The sequence below is a fragment of the Neophocaena asiaeorientalis genome, unplaced genomic scaffold (assembly GCF_003031525.2).
Source record: "Neophocaena asiaeorientalis asiaeorientalis breed wild unplaced genomic scaffold, Neophocaena_asiaeorientalis_V1.1 scaffold140, whole genome shotgun sequence".
Taxonomy (NCBI): domain Eukaryota; kingdom Metazoa; phylum Chordata; class Mammalia; order Artiodactyla; family Phocoenidae; genus Neophocaena; species Neophocaena asiaeorientalis.
The window spans coordinates 611,114-624,206 of NW_020173729.1; the positions used below are offsets into that span (position 1 = coordinate 611,114).

Consider the following 13,093-nt stretch of genomic DNA (forward strand, 5'->3'; position numbering starts at 1 on the left):
ATGCTGGGGACTGGAGGTGGTGGGGTGATGGTAGGATATCCAGCTCTCACGAGAGCCTAAGCTTCCTGGTACTGCGGAGGGTGGTAGGTTTAAGGCAGCCATGGGGTGGGGTTTACACCACTCACAGAGAGGCCCCTGGCTGAAAATAGCTTCTGGGTTCTCTAGCCGGTATTTTCCAATGGCTCATGGTGGAAAAAACTCTGAAGCAGTATTTTTGCCTGTGACATTCCTTTGGGGTCAGTGTCCACCAGGTTAATTCGAGGGGAGTGTGGACATAAAGGAAGACCACCCAGATGAGAACAAGCAGAGACTGTTTTTGCCGAGCTTGCTATAGCAATGGACTCAGCCACGATCACTGGCTTTTGGCAGAGACTCAAAGACAGGTAGTGGAGTGGGAAAACCTCATGGTGAAAAACAGGGAAGGCTTCAAGGCTTCAAGGCTCTGATTGGAGATTTTGGGCATGAGGCTACCTGGAAGCAGAACACCCTATGTGATTGTTTTGGAAAGCGTATTTGACTGTCTCTGGTTGGTCCTGACTTGAATGCAGGGGCAAAATGTAGGGAAGTTGGCGATTATGGGCTGATGGCTACAGACGCTGTATTTTGGCTTCCTGGGCCGTTGTTGCAGAGCTTGTGGGTCAGAGTTCAATTTTCATATATGGTCTGGCCATTGTTCATCTGTATAGTCAGGCTCTCAACAGAGACTAGCTTTGAGACTGCTAGTTAGTCTAGATTACCTAACTTCATGTTGGGACAGTTATGAGACAGGCTGGGCCTGGGACCCTTTGCTGCAGCGCTTGCACCTGGACAAACATCTCCTCAAACAACAAAATACAAAGAAACTATAAGGGACTAAAAATAACTGCGGGCAGATTATGGACAAAAGAGACAAAAAGACCAAAAAATCCCAACTGCCACTTCTGAAGAGCCAGGAGCAAAAACAGGGTATCAGGAGCAAAAGCGGGGTACTGTGTATGCCCCTGCACTCAACACCACCAAAGGGGTGGGCAAAACACCTAAGCCACCCCTCCATACCCTCACCCCATATAAGGAACCCGCTTGCCGCATCTCCAGGATGAGCCAGGGAAACTGTTACTTGTTTTCACTCCCTCCTGCAGCTGCAGGAGCCCCAGTAAAGCCTTGCCTGTCCTCTAGTCAATTCCTATTGATTGGGGAAGGCCAAGAACCCTGGTTGGTATCAGACAAACTGCTGCTCAGTAAAAAATTATTTACAAACAGAAAACAAGGCTGGAAACAGCCAGAATGCTCAGTTTTATAGAGTTAAGAAAATTAAGGTACACCCATATTGTGCAAAAAATTTTTAAATATGTCTCCAAAGAGATTTTAATGACATTGGAAATGTTTATAAATGTGATGCAAAATGACAAACAATTCAAAAAGCATGTGGCTACAGGTATAAATAAGCAGAGGTCAGTCAGAGGGTCTTCCTGGCCCTGAATTTTAGCTAAGATGTGCTCAGACACCCATCACACAGGCACAGACAGTGTCCCATGTGCCCCCTGGGAAAGCATGCGGCTACAGGGATAAATAAGCAGAGGTCAGTCAGAGGGTCTTCCTGGCCCTGAATTTTAGCTAAGATGTGCTCAGACACCCATCACACAGGCACAGACAGTGTCCCATGTGCCCCCTGGGAAAGCATGCGGCTACAGGGATAAATAAGCAGAGGTCAGTCAGAGGGTCTTCCTGGCCCTGAATTTTAGCTAAGATGTGCTCAGACACCCATCACACAGGCACAGACAGTGTCCCATGTGCCCCCTGGGAAAGCATGCGGCTACAGGGATAAATAAGCAGAGGTCAGTCAGAGGGTCTTCCTGGCCCTGAATTTTAGCTAAGATGTGCTCAGACACCCATCACACAGGCACAGACAGTGTCCCATGTGCCCCCTGGGAAAGCATGCGGCTACAGGGATAAATAAGCAGAGGTCAGTCAGAGGGTCTTCCTGGCCCTGAATTTTAGCTAAGATGTGCTCAGACACCCATCACACAGGCACAGACAGTGTCCCATGTGCCCCCTGGGAAAGCATGCGGCTACAGGGATAAATAAGCAGAGGTCAGTCAGAGGGTCTTCCTGGCCCTGAATTTTAGCTAAGATGTGCTCAGACACCCATCACACAGGCACAGACAGTGTCCCATGTGCCCCCTGGGAAAGCATGCGGCTACAGGGATAAATAAGCAGAGGTCAGTCAGAGGGTCTTCCTGGCCCTGAATTTTAGCTAAGATGTGCTCAGACACCCATCACACAGGTACAGACAGTGTCCCATGTGCCCCCTGGGAAAACTTGCTGGGGATGTGAATGGTCTCTCTGTGAGCTCCTGCTTCCCCAAGGTTATCTGAATTCTGGAATAGTGTTTCATCATCCCCACACACTGCTTCGGCACTGTGCCATGTCAATCTAGTTGTGGAGCTCAGCTTTTTCCTTAATTTCAATGAAAACTCACTCGTCTAAGGCCTGTTCATAGTGCACAGAGGGATTTACAGCCAGGCAAGCATACCAAAAAATGAATATCATCTCTCTCGGTCTCTCATTCCTCAGGTGTTTTCCACGGCTCTCAGACCTCCTCTTCTTTCTCTTCTGCCTGTTTTCATCTCTGCTGCCATCCTCAAGGGAAAAACAGATTCTTCCTATGGTCTTATGAGAGCAATTAATCTCTCTCCAGTCCCTACTTGCAAATGCTGCTTTCCCTTAACATGTCCAAGGACTCTGTCAAAGCTTTAAAGTTACCCACTGTACTTTTTGAGGGCCCCAGATTACACTCACTCTGAGAGACAAGGCTCTTTTCCTCCCAGGCCTCGTCTAGTGAGCATGGGAGGGAGTGGATGGGGACGGGTGGTTTTTTCCAGTAACACAGGGTGGAAGACTAGAGATAGTGTATGAAAAGCTCCTAGCACAGCCCCTAGCACTGTGATAGCCCTTGTTTCGTCAAACATCCCCAAAGGTACCTCCTCTAGCTCTTCTGAGTTTCCCAGCTCCATCAGCTTTTGCAGATCACTGACGCCAGATGTGCAGGTAACTTCCTTGTCACTGATTTTGGTGCAATTTCGCCCATCTGTTAAAGGGTAGGACTTTTTACCAGATCATCTCAATCAGTGCCCCCTTTGTTTTTCTAATGTTTATCCAAGAAGTCCTTATTTTGAAATCTCAGTATTAAGTTTCTGTTGATCAGCTCTGATAGTCCCAAGAAAGTTATGTTTTAACCTTTACTGTCGATTTTTCCCCTTTTAAAAGTGGTGAGGATCTGGGCTGGAGACAGCCATATTTATTCTGGGGCTCAGACATGTCAGGGCTGGTCTAGAGAGCCAGTGGGGAGGCCTGTCAGGAACCTATTTGTATGAGGGACCCAGGAACCACCAAGGAAGGACTCTTTCTAGGAGAGGAAGAAACTGGTAGACACGAGCTGCCACAGATGACTTGTGGGGGAAGGACTGGTTTGAGTAACAGCTGGTGTGTGCCGTTCAGATTGTTCCCACCCAGCAGGCTATGGATGTGACTAAGTCCCGGGATGGGCCTGGGGTGGTGGAGAACTGAGGTAGGCACAGTCACAGAAAATTTCTGTGAGATATTGGGGTACACAAACAACACAATGGGGACATGTGGAAAGGAGTGTGGATGAGGAATACTCCTCAATCTGCAGAGCCATTTGTGACCAGGGTAATAGGAACAGCCTAAGAATGCTTCCTGCTTCAGCAGGGGGATTCTTGTGCTTGGAAGCAACAGCCCAGTGAGATGGCCTAGCAGAGAAGCACACGGTGACTTTAATGGGCAATGATGGTGCCTTTGGTGAAAGCTTCAGGGGATGGCAGCAGCAGCAGTGGCCTCAGTGCTGCTGACTCAGCGTTGACATCATTGGCTTCCAGTAGGAGGCAGTGTATCAGCTCAGATATTAGCACCCTACATGGTGGGCACTGCAAAATGGCAGTGGAGAACTCAGCATCAGACAAGACCAAAAGAAACCAGAGCAGAGGAGGAGGAAGCTGATGGGGAACCCAAGAGAAGAGTGAGATTTTGTAGCCAAGAAGACTTACTTGTGAATGTACCTAAGGTACCCCTGAAGACTCAGAAATGTTTGAGGGGAACGTTGAGGAACAGTTGGATTTCCAGGAATTTTTCTGGTAAGGACAGAAGCCATACCTAGCTACAGTGTATTGAGTATTTGACATGAATTAACACATTTAATTCTCATAGCTATCTAAGAGGTAGGTAATGTTAGCCTCATTTATCGATGAGGAAGGATGAAGTTAGGGAGAAAAAATAACTTACAAGGGGTCACAGAGCTTGTAAGATTTGAACCCAAGTCTATTTGATTCTAAAGTCAGTGCTCTCCCAGTACACCAGTGTCTCCAAAGAGGATCAGAATTCAGTCAACAAACATTTATTGAATGTCTATTATATGCCAGGTACTGCTCTAGATGATCACCATATGGCAGTGAACAAAATAAACAAAATTCCAGCTCATATTAGGTTTAAAATTGTGGACGTAATTGAAATTATAGCCGTAATGTTGCTTCCAGGCTGGTCTAACCTTGGACACGTGGGTTACATAAGCAAACCTCAGTAAGTCTGAGGCTTGAGATAACTTGGATTCCTAGTACACCATTACTCAGCCATGCTCAGGGCCAGTTGCCAGTGTCTCCCCCACCACTTGGCTGTACATAAGCTGCTCCATTACATTGATTTAGAAGAAAAATATAGTTCACGTAACCTCTGTTCTACAAAGAATGAAAAGAACTTATGCTGGAGAGCACTTAAGAACAGGGGAACAAGAATGCCTCACCCAAGGACAGAAATAGAGGACACAATGCTTTTGACAATTGCTGGTGCCTATGCAAGAATGTGTTGCATTTAGAAACAGCACCTACCCATATAGTTTTTACACCATTAAGTTCTCAGCCACATCCCTTAGAACAGATAGAATGCCAAGATAGGCAGGTCAAAAACACTGTGAATATATTTATACTACGGATGCTATGGCAATACTGGCAAGGGGGCCTGGTGAAAGTCAAGCTTAGCACTATTGCTAGAAGCTTTCTCTACCCCAGTGTGAGAGGTTCAGGGTACATGGGGCCATGATTTGACTTCCAATTTAACTAAATCAATGACAAAGGTAGTATAGCATAATGGTTAAGAGTGTGAACTCTGGAGAAAAACTACTTGAGTTTGAAACTCTATTGTGCTAACTTACTGGCTGTGGGATCTTGAGTAAGTGATTTAACTCCTCTTTCCTCCACTTCCCTCATCTTTAAAATGGAGATAACAATAAAAGTTACCTCACAGGATTATTATAAGGATTAGCAAAATATGTGTTAGCTATTATCAATAGAGTAAGATTCTTTACATCATAGGTCATGATGAATATAACGCAGTGTGTTTACTAAATCCTATTTCACTTTTCCTCTTTCAGGGCTCAAAAGAAGTTGATATATCCCATTGTTCCTTTCGCTTATGGTTGGGTTTTCACCAACTGCATGTTGGTAGAAGTGATATAAGCCACCTACAGACTTGGGTCGTTTAAACATCTTGCGTGATACTGCAGATTTCTTTCCCCTGCTACAGCAACCCTGGAAGCCATAAGATAAGATGGTAACATTCCAAGATGGTGAGTCTCCATCAGCCTGGGTTCCTGGGAGATTCTACGGAATAGAGCTCACCCCGCTGCACTGTTATCTATATTGCACACGTAACATGAGCAAGAAGTAAATGTTTATTGTATCAAGACACTGAGATTTAGAGGTTCATTGTTACCATAGCGTAACCTCTCCTATCCTGATGAATTTATAAAGCTGTATCGACCAGTTGCTAGTGCTTCTTCCCAGCACAGTGGGCTTTCATATTCCAGAGAGACCTGCGGTTTTAAATGCCTAAGTGCCAGGTTATCTGCTCAAGTCCTAGGGTATGGAGGTGTCTTCATTTAAGCCCTTTAACTTCTTAAGAGCCATGGGGTTTTTTTATACTACTGAAAGCTATCCATATTTTTAAAGGAATGATGAAGCATTTCCCCCTTCCTTCTCAAGCTAGATCTCAGCAGAAAGTCTTGTCACTGTTTTTCCAACTGCCATACTTATTCATTTTACTACACCCTGACTCATCAAGTTTCCTTCTCTTGACAGGCTGCCCAGTTCATGGCCTAGCCTCCATGAAATATAAAGTCTGCTTAAAATATTAATGTTTCCCTTTTCCAGAATTTTTTCACACTTATAGCTAACACTGGCACTTAATAACACAGGACCTCATTTGGGGGACTTTTTTGGAGTTTTTCACTCCAGTGAGATTAAGGGCAGGGACCTTCTTTTAGATCCCCAAAGGGCCCAATGCAGCCTTAGGCTTCAAGTAGATGGCCTGTAAACACTTACTGAATTAAATTTCTAGGCAATGTATTTAAACTCAGGCTTGCCACATTCCTGACCCTTTCTTCCCAGAACAGGTCTGTGGGTGAAGAAAGATGGCTGGAAATACGGCCGCACTCTGGCCTTTTCTCCATGCTCAATGGGAAGGTGGATGTGAATATTGTAGGGAGCTGGGAAGGGGTGAGAGAGTCGGGGAGTTGACACAACATTTATTTCTACTTCCTTAAATATCAGTTAGTAAATATAGTTAAGTTCTTATCATGAGCTGGGAATATGTACTGACTCTATAGGTAAGCCATAGCATTCTCTGAGGACAGGGACCATGTTTTCTACAGATCACATATTGACAGTTCTTTCATTTCAAATGAGACCTAGTGATAAGACCTTGTATTTGTGTAATTATTTAAAATAATTATACACTTTTAATTATGGAATTAAATTACACATCTTGAGGTACTTTATAATTTATTGTCTCATCTGCTCTTTAGAATAACCAAGATTCCAAATACTTAGTTCAAGACTTATTCCAAGAACTACCAAGTTCAGAAAGAGGTTTGAAAATGTCCCTTAGGGGCTTCCCTGGTGGCGCAGTGGTTGAGAGTCCGCCTGCCGATGCAGGGGACACGGGTTCGTGCCCCGGTCCGGGAGGATCCCATGTGCCGCGGAGCGGCTGGGCCCATGAACCATGGCCGCTGACCCTGCGCGTCCGAAGCCTGTGCTCCGCAACGGGAGAGGCCACAACAGTGAGAGGCCCGCGTACCGTGAAAAAAGAAAAAAAAAGTCCCTTAGGATTTTTTTGAATTTCTATCTACCCAGCAATCATTTCCCTCACTTGAAAGTTAGTCCTGGGTTCAACTCAGTGCCCACTGCTAAGAGCTAGCACCTTACAAGTGCTGCTAATCTTGGCTGGTGTTGTTTACAAGAGAAGAGGCAACTTCCTGTTTCTTTAGCCCCAGTGGCTAGGCACACGCAGAGTTGTTTACCCTCTTAAACTCTACTTTGGGACAAGCAGAAAATGATCACTGACTGAGAGCTCCTTACCCAAGGTATCACTTAAGATCCCAGACACCAGAATTTAAAGCTTCACTCTTGCTCCAGTTGGTCTGGGGCCTGGCCCTGGAACTAAACCAACTGCCAAGCTTCCCAGGAAGCCATCAACTGCTGCTGGGAGGTGGGGTCGGGCGAAGCTCAGAGGTAACTCAGCCTTCCTGGGCTCAGAAAGTTAGAACCAAACTGGTCTCGGGGGAGGAGAGAAAGGAGTGGAGACATGTCCTTATCAGAGTCCTCCCCTTCCTTGGGTTCTGTGAGGAAGCTCCAGGCTGCTTTTCCTCTGCCTTTTCCAACCAGTCCTTCCCCTCCTTCTACCTCAGTGGAAGGGCCTTCTTAGGCCCTTCTCAATTTGCCTGACACTCAGGCGGTTCCCAAGCTAGATTTCCAGTTTTTAACCCAGGAAAGTGCTGGGCACCCTAGGACTAGTTGGTCACCGTAGGCTTTCCCTAGGGCTCTGAACCCATGTCTGGTCTCTCTCTCCATGGTCTCCTCAGGAATTTCACTGACACCAGAGCTTCCACCAGCCTTTAATGCTTAATTCCGAGTGCCAGACCGATCAGCACTTGGGCCACCCGCCTGATAGTGCTGTTTGCACATCTAAACTGAAATTCCATGGGCTCTGAACTCACCACCTCACTCCTCCACTCCACCAACCCTGGCCCCACTCCTCTCCCAGTGTTTCTGTTTTTGTCAGTGCCACATCACTGTCCCAGTTGTTCAAGATTTCTTTACTTGTATTTGTTTTGTACCTACTTTGTGCCAGATTCTGTACTAAGTTCTGGGGACTTGGCAGTGAACAGAAGTCACCAAGCCTTCGTGGAGCTTGCATTCTAGTCAAGAAAGACAGAAAAGAAATATATATATATATATATATATATATATATATATATATACACATAGTCAATGAGGGGTTGAATACTATGGAGAAAAATTATGCAGGTATATGGAGTGCTAGGATGGGGGTTGTAAAAATAAACAGCTCGAGGGGAAGTTCAGGGAAGCCTTTCTGATGTACTGCCAGCTGCGCAGAGGCCTTGAAGGAAGTGAAGAAATGAACCAAGATCTATCTGGGGTAAGAGTGTCCTGAGCAGAGGGCACAGTGAGCACAAAGGCTAGTGTACCTGGGCAGACAGGGCAAGAGAAAGAGTGCTATGAGATAAGTCAAGTACAAAACAGGGCGGTCAGGCCTTGCAGATGAAAACATTTTATTTTGACTCTTCTACCCTCTAACATATTGCAAACCCATGACAATCCCACCTCTGCAGGCTCTCTCCTTTCCATTTCTGTGGCTACCACCTCATAAAGATCCTTATCACTTCTCATTTGAATCATCAGATTGGCCTCCTGGGTAGACTTTTTGCTTCTTGTCTCTCCCTACTCTAATCTTACTCATGACTCTGCTATAATATTCTTGGAGCGCAGATCTGATTGTCATCATCGTAAGGTCATTAGCATATATTTATGTAGCTCTGAATAAAAGTGTACTCAGAAAGGAGGGGGACGGACACAGGGGATGCGTTCCCACAACTTCCCAGCATGTCCTTGTCAGAAATAGATAGAACTGTCAAAAGTATGTTGTCAAACATGTCAGACTTCTCTTTTTACGCCACAATGTAAAAAATGGCAAATTTTTCATCAAAATAAAAGTAAACAGAAAGATGAGTTAGTCAGAACCCCTTTGGTTGCCATTAACAAAAACCTAGTTCAAGCTGTCTTTTCAAAGGCAATATGTTAGCTCATGTAATTTAAAACTTGACAGCTTCAGGAACGGCTAGTTTCAGGTGCTCAGCAAGGGCAACAAGAACTCTACGTGACTCTGTCTCTTGGATCTGCCCTCTCCCTCTGCTGTCTTTATTCTCAGGTAGACTCTGCCCATGCAGTGGCAAAGGTGGCCACCACTGGCTTTGGCTTACGTCTTCTCAGCTTAGCAACTCCAGTGGAAAAAGAGTGCCTCTTTCAGCAGAAGTGCTGACTCTCATTGACCCTCCCTGGACAAAGGACTTACTCCTCAACCAATCACTGTGACTGTGGTTGGCCAAGTCTGGGTCATATACCTGCCCTAGAAGCAGAGTGGGCGTGGTGGGGGTGAGGTCATTCCCACCTGAACTACACGGAAAGAGTGGAAGACGGGTGGTTCCCAAAGGACCCTTTGGTATTGAAGAAGGGGGAGGGGATGGTGTGTAGGCAAAAACAAGTTTCCACAAACAAAGGCTAGGAGCTCTGCTGCTGGTGAGCCCTAACCTCAAACACCTCTGAGCAATCAGTAGGCCTCCACCCTCAAATAACAGTAGTCCTATTGTGCCTGTATTTGATTATTTCAATAATGCTCTTCCTCCAGAATCTTAAATGGCTCTCCCCTGCCCCCCCACACACACCCTTGCCAGTGAGCAATCTTCCTGCTGGGTCTACTTCACTTGCTTGACAAAAGGGCCAAGGATGAATAGGGTCTCTACCTATACATGATCAGGTTCGCAATAAACTGTAGCTGTTGTTAGAGAGAGCTATGGTAATGGGCACAGGCAGTATTATTGACCCCTCAAATATCATAAGTACGTGTCTACTGAGACTGTGGAAAGGAAGACTGAGAACAATCCCCCACCTCTCTGACATGAAACGCCACGTTACTCTTTCCTGTCCTGCCTCTGCATTGTATGTGTACATAATATACATAAGTATATATTTTATATATATACACACATATAAATTCACTTAATAGACAACAACCCAGGAAGCAGGCAGGATTATCCTCATTTCACATATGGGGAAGGTGAGGCACAGAAACGTTGAGCACCTTGCCTCCTGTCTCACCAGCTAATAAATAGAGGACCCGGAATTTGAACCCAGGGCTCTCCGATCCTAGGCCCTGCTGTAAACCCACACATCATCCGGTTTCTATGAAGGGGAGGGAAATGACTCCTCACATAAAGCCACCCACAGCTCTCAAAGCACTGGAAACTCACCAGTGGCCATGACTGCCTCCCAGGCAAGTAGGTGGCCAGATTTCACCTCATTCTACTCCTTTAAGGGGCACAAAAATGGAGCAGAACCAGGATTAGTAGCTTGACAACAGTATACCCAGAAACGCAGAGGAAGTGGGGGTGCTCAGGCCCCCTGCCACGCTCTCACCTCAAAGATCCTTCCACCAGATAGATACCGCCCACGTCTGAAAGCTGTCAGTTGTGGTTGGAACAGTGTCTGTGTAAAAAGAGCCAGGCCCATCGTACTCCACGCTGCACCCTGCTCTGTCTGAAGACTGTCTGCAGTCCCAGTTTACTCGGTGCCTCAGCTGTTTCCACCCGCCTCGGGCTGATGGAGGTGTCTCAGCCGCGGATAGGCTCCTGGGCATCTTGCAAACAGAGCCTACTGCCCCTCAGACCTCGGGTGGGGAGCTGAGCCTGCAGCCCCACCAAGGCCCCAGAGGGCCCACTGCATAGCCCCTCAGGAGAGAACTTTCAACCCCCAGTGGCTCCAGCTCAGAGGCCCCTGCCCCTACCGACACTCCGACTGACCCCTGGTGGACTCGGGTGGTAACTCTTAGCCGACGTCGTGAGGGGGTCCTGCCTAAACCCCAGAAAGCTCAGGGCCTTGAGAGGACCAAGTGGGCCTGAAAGTCAGTCTCAGCAGAGGCCCCAGGGGAGCATAAGCAGCACGGAGGCCTAAGAGCATCCGGAGCAGGTGGCCAAGTGAAGCAGCAGGTGCAGAATACGGGTGGAGGTGTGGTGCGTGTGTAAAGGGAGTGTGCTGGCCTGGTGCTGTCAGGGCACAAGGCTTCTGCAAACAGGGAGCCAGAAGCTAACGGGCTGGACTCTCTGAGGGACAGGCAAGGCAGCAAGGCCCTAATGAATCCGGCTCTAAACACGCCCGCTCTGGGCTAGAGCTTAAGGACTAGGGGAGGAGGTCCACAGCGCAGAGCTGGGAGGCAGGCCTCAAGAGTTAGGTCACCGGGTAAGAGAAGTAGGGCCCAAGAGGAGCCCCTGGGTAAAAAAAAAGCAGCAGGGTGGAGCTGAGCTAGCACGTGGGAGAGAGTGCTGGGGAGGGAGGGCGCCCTGCCCACAGTCAGACCTGGAATCCAGAGCCTTGCATTTTAATGGTCATGTAGGAGACGTGAGACAAAAATCTGTGACGAAGAGAGGTAAATATTTACCATATTAAATCCAATATATTCAGATTTCATTGTAAGAAAATATTTTAAAATATTGAGTCTACCATTTGATAGAAAGAGAAGTCTAAATAGATTCAACTTTTTAAAATATATTTTAAACTTTTTACTGTGGAACACTTTACCCACACCATCACCTGGATTATCTGGAAGCAAAACCCAAACATCCAAGCACCTCACCCATAAATATTTCAGTAAATATCTCTCAGTTTTATGGTACTGGTTCTCAACCCAGTGCCCTTTGCCCCTCACCCCACCCCGGGGACATCTGGCCATGTGTGGAGACAATTACTGATTGTCACAACGTGTGTGTGGGGGGGGTTGCTACTGACATTTAGTGGGTAAAATCCAAAGATGCTGGCAAACATCCTACGACATACAAGAGAACACCCCACCACAAAGAACTGTCTGGCTCAAAATAACAACGGCGCTGAAGCTGAGCCGCGCTGTTCTAGAGTCTAAAAGATAAGGAAGGACGTTTTAAATACATAACTACAATATTATTAGCATACAGAAGAATTAGCAGTAAGTCCTTAATATCAAATATCCAATTAATATTAAAATTCCCTCAATTATCTAAAATAATTTTTTAAAATATTTTTGTTTAAATCAGGAGCCAAATAAGGGTCACACATTGCAATTGGTTGGTGTATTTCTTGGTCTCTTTTATCTATAGGTTCTCATCCCTCTTTTTTTCCTTATAATTTATTATAAAAGAAATTTATTTTTAATTACAGAAGAATACATGAATATATTCTTGATATAAAAATTAAGACATTACAGATAAAGCTAAAATTTCCCTACCACTGATACCTAATCCTAGTCATCTCTCCAAAGAGTAACTAATTTATCAAAATTGTGTGTATAAGATTATGCTCAGCTATGGTTCAAAAAACAAACAAACAAAACAATAACAACAAAATTTCAGGTTTATTCATTTTTCAGGAAAATAAGCCCAAAGGTAGGCAGTCCAGGGCTAGTCTGGTAGCTCCATGAAGTTTTTAGGGTCCCAGGCTGCTAGCTCTCTGATCTACCATCTGTGAATGTAGTTCTCATTCTCAAGGCCAAGATGACTAACGGAGGCTCTGCCCTCTTATCTGCATTCTAGGCAGCAGAATGGAAAAGTGGTGAAGAAGGGCATATCTCTCTGTATTAGTTTGCTAGGGCTGCTGTAACAAAGTACCACAAACTGAGTGGCTTACACCACAGAAATCTATTTATTAACTCATAGTTCTGGAAGCTAAAAGTCTGAAATCAAGGTGTCAGCAGGGTTGGTTCCTTCTGAGAGCTATAAGAAAAAACCTATTACGTGCTTCTCTCCTTCCTTCTGGTAATTTGCTGGCAATCTGTTGTTCCTGGCCTTTGTAAGCATCACTGCATTCTCTGCCTTGATCTTTACATGGCATTCTCCCAATTTGTGTGTGTGTCTATGTTAAAATTTTCCATTTTTATAAGGACACCATTCATATGGAATTACAACCCACCCTAGTGAACTCATCTCAATTAATTATATCTGCAAGGA

At 45.8% G+C, this 13,093-nt stretch overlaps 1 long non-coding RNA gene across 3 annotated transcripts in view; it reads left to right on the forward strand.

Annotated features, from left to right (window-relative positions):
* LOC112403383 (uncharacterized) overlaps positions 1-13,093 on the forward strand; it is a 56,322-nt gene that overhangs the window by 32,232 nt on the left and 10,997 nt on the right. Inside the window, exon 3 of one of the 3 annotated variants that reach the window (XR_003003894.1) lies at positions 5,420-5,614. The exons of 1 other annotated variant lie outside the window; for it this stretch is intronic. This is a non-coding gene — a long non-coding RNA (uncharacterized LOC112403383). Of the gene's footprint in view, positions 1-5,419; positions 5,732-13,093 lie in introns of those variants that run through there. One more of the 3 variants, XR_003003893.1, reaches the window with a different exon arrangement.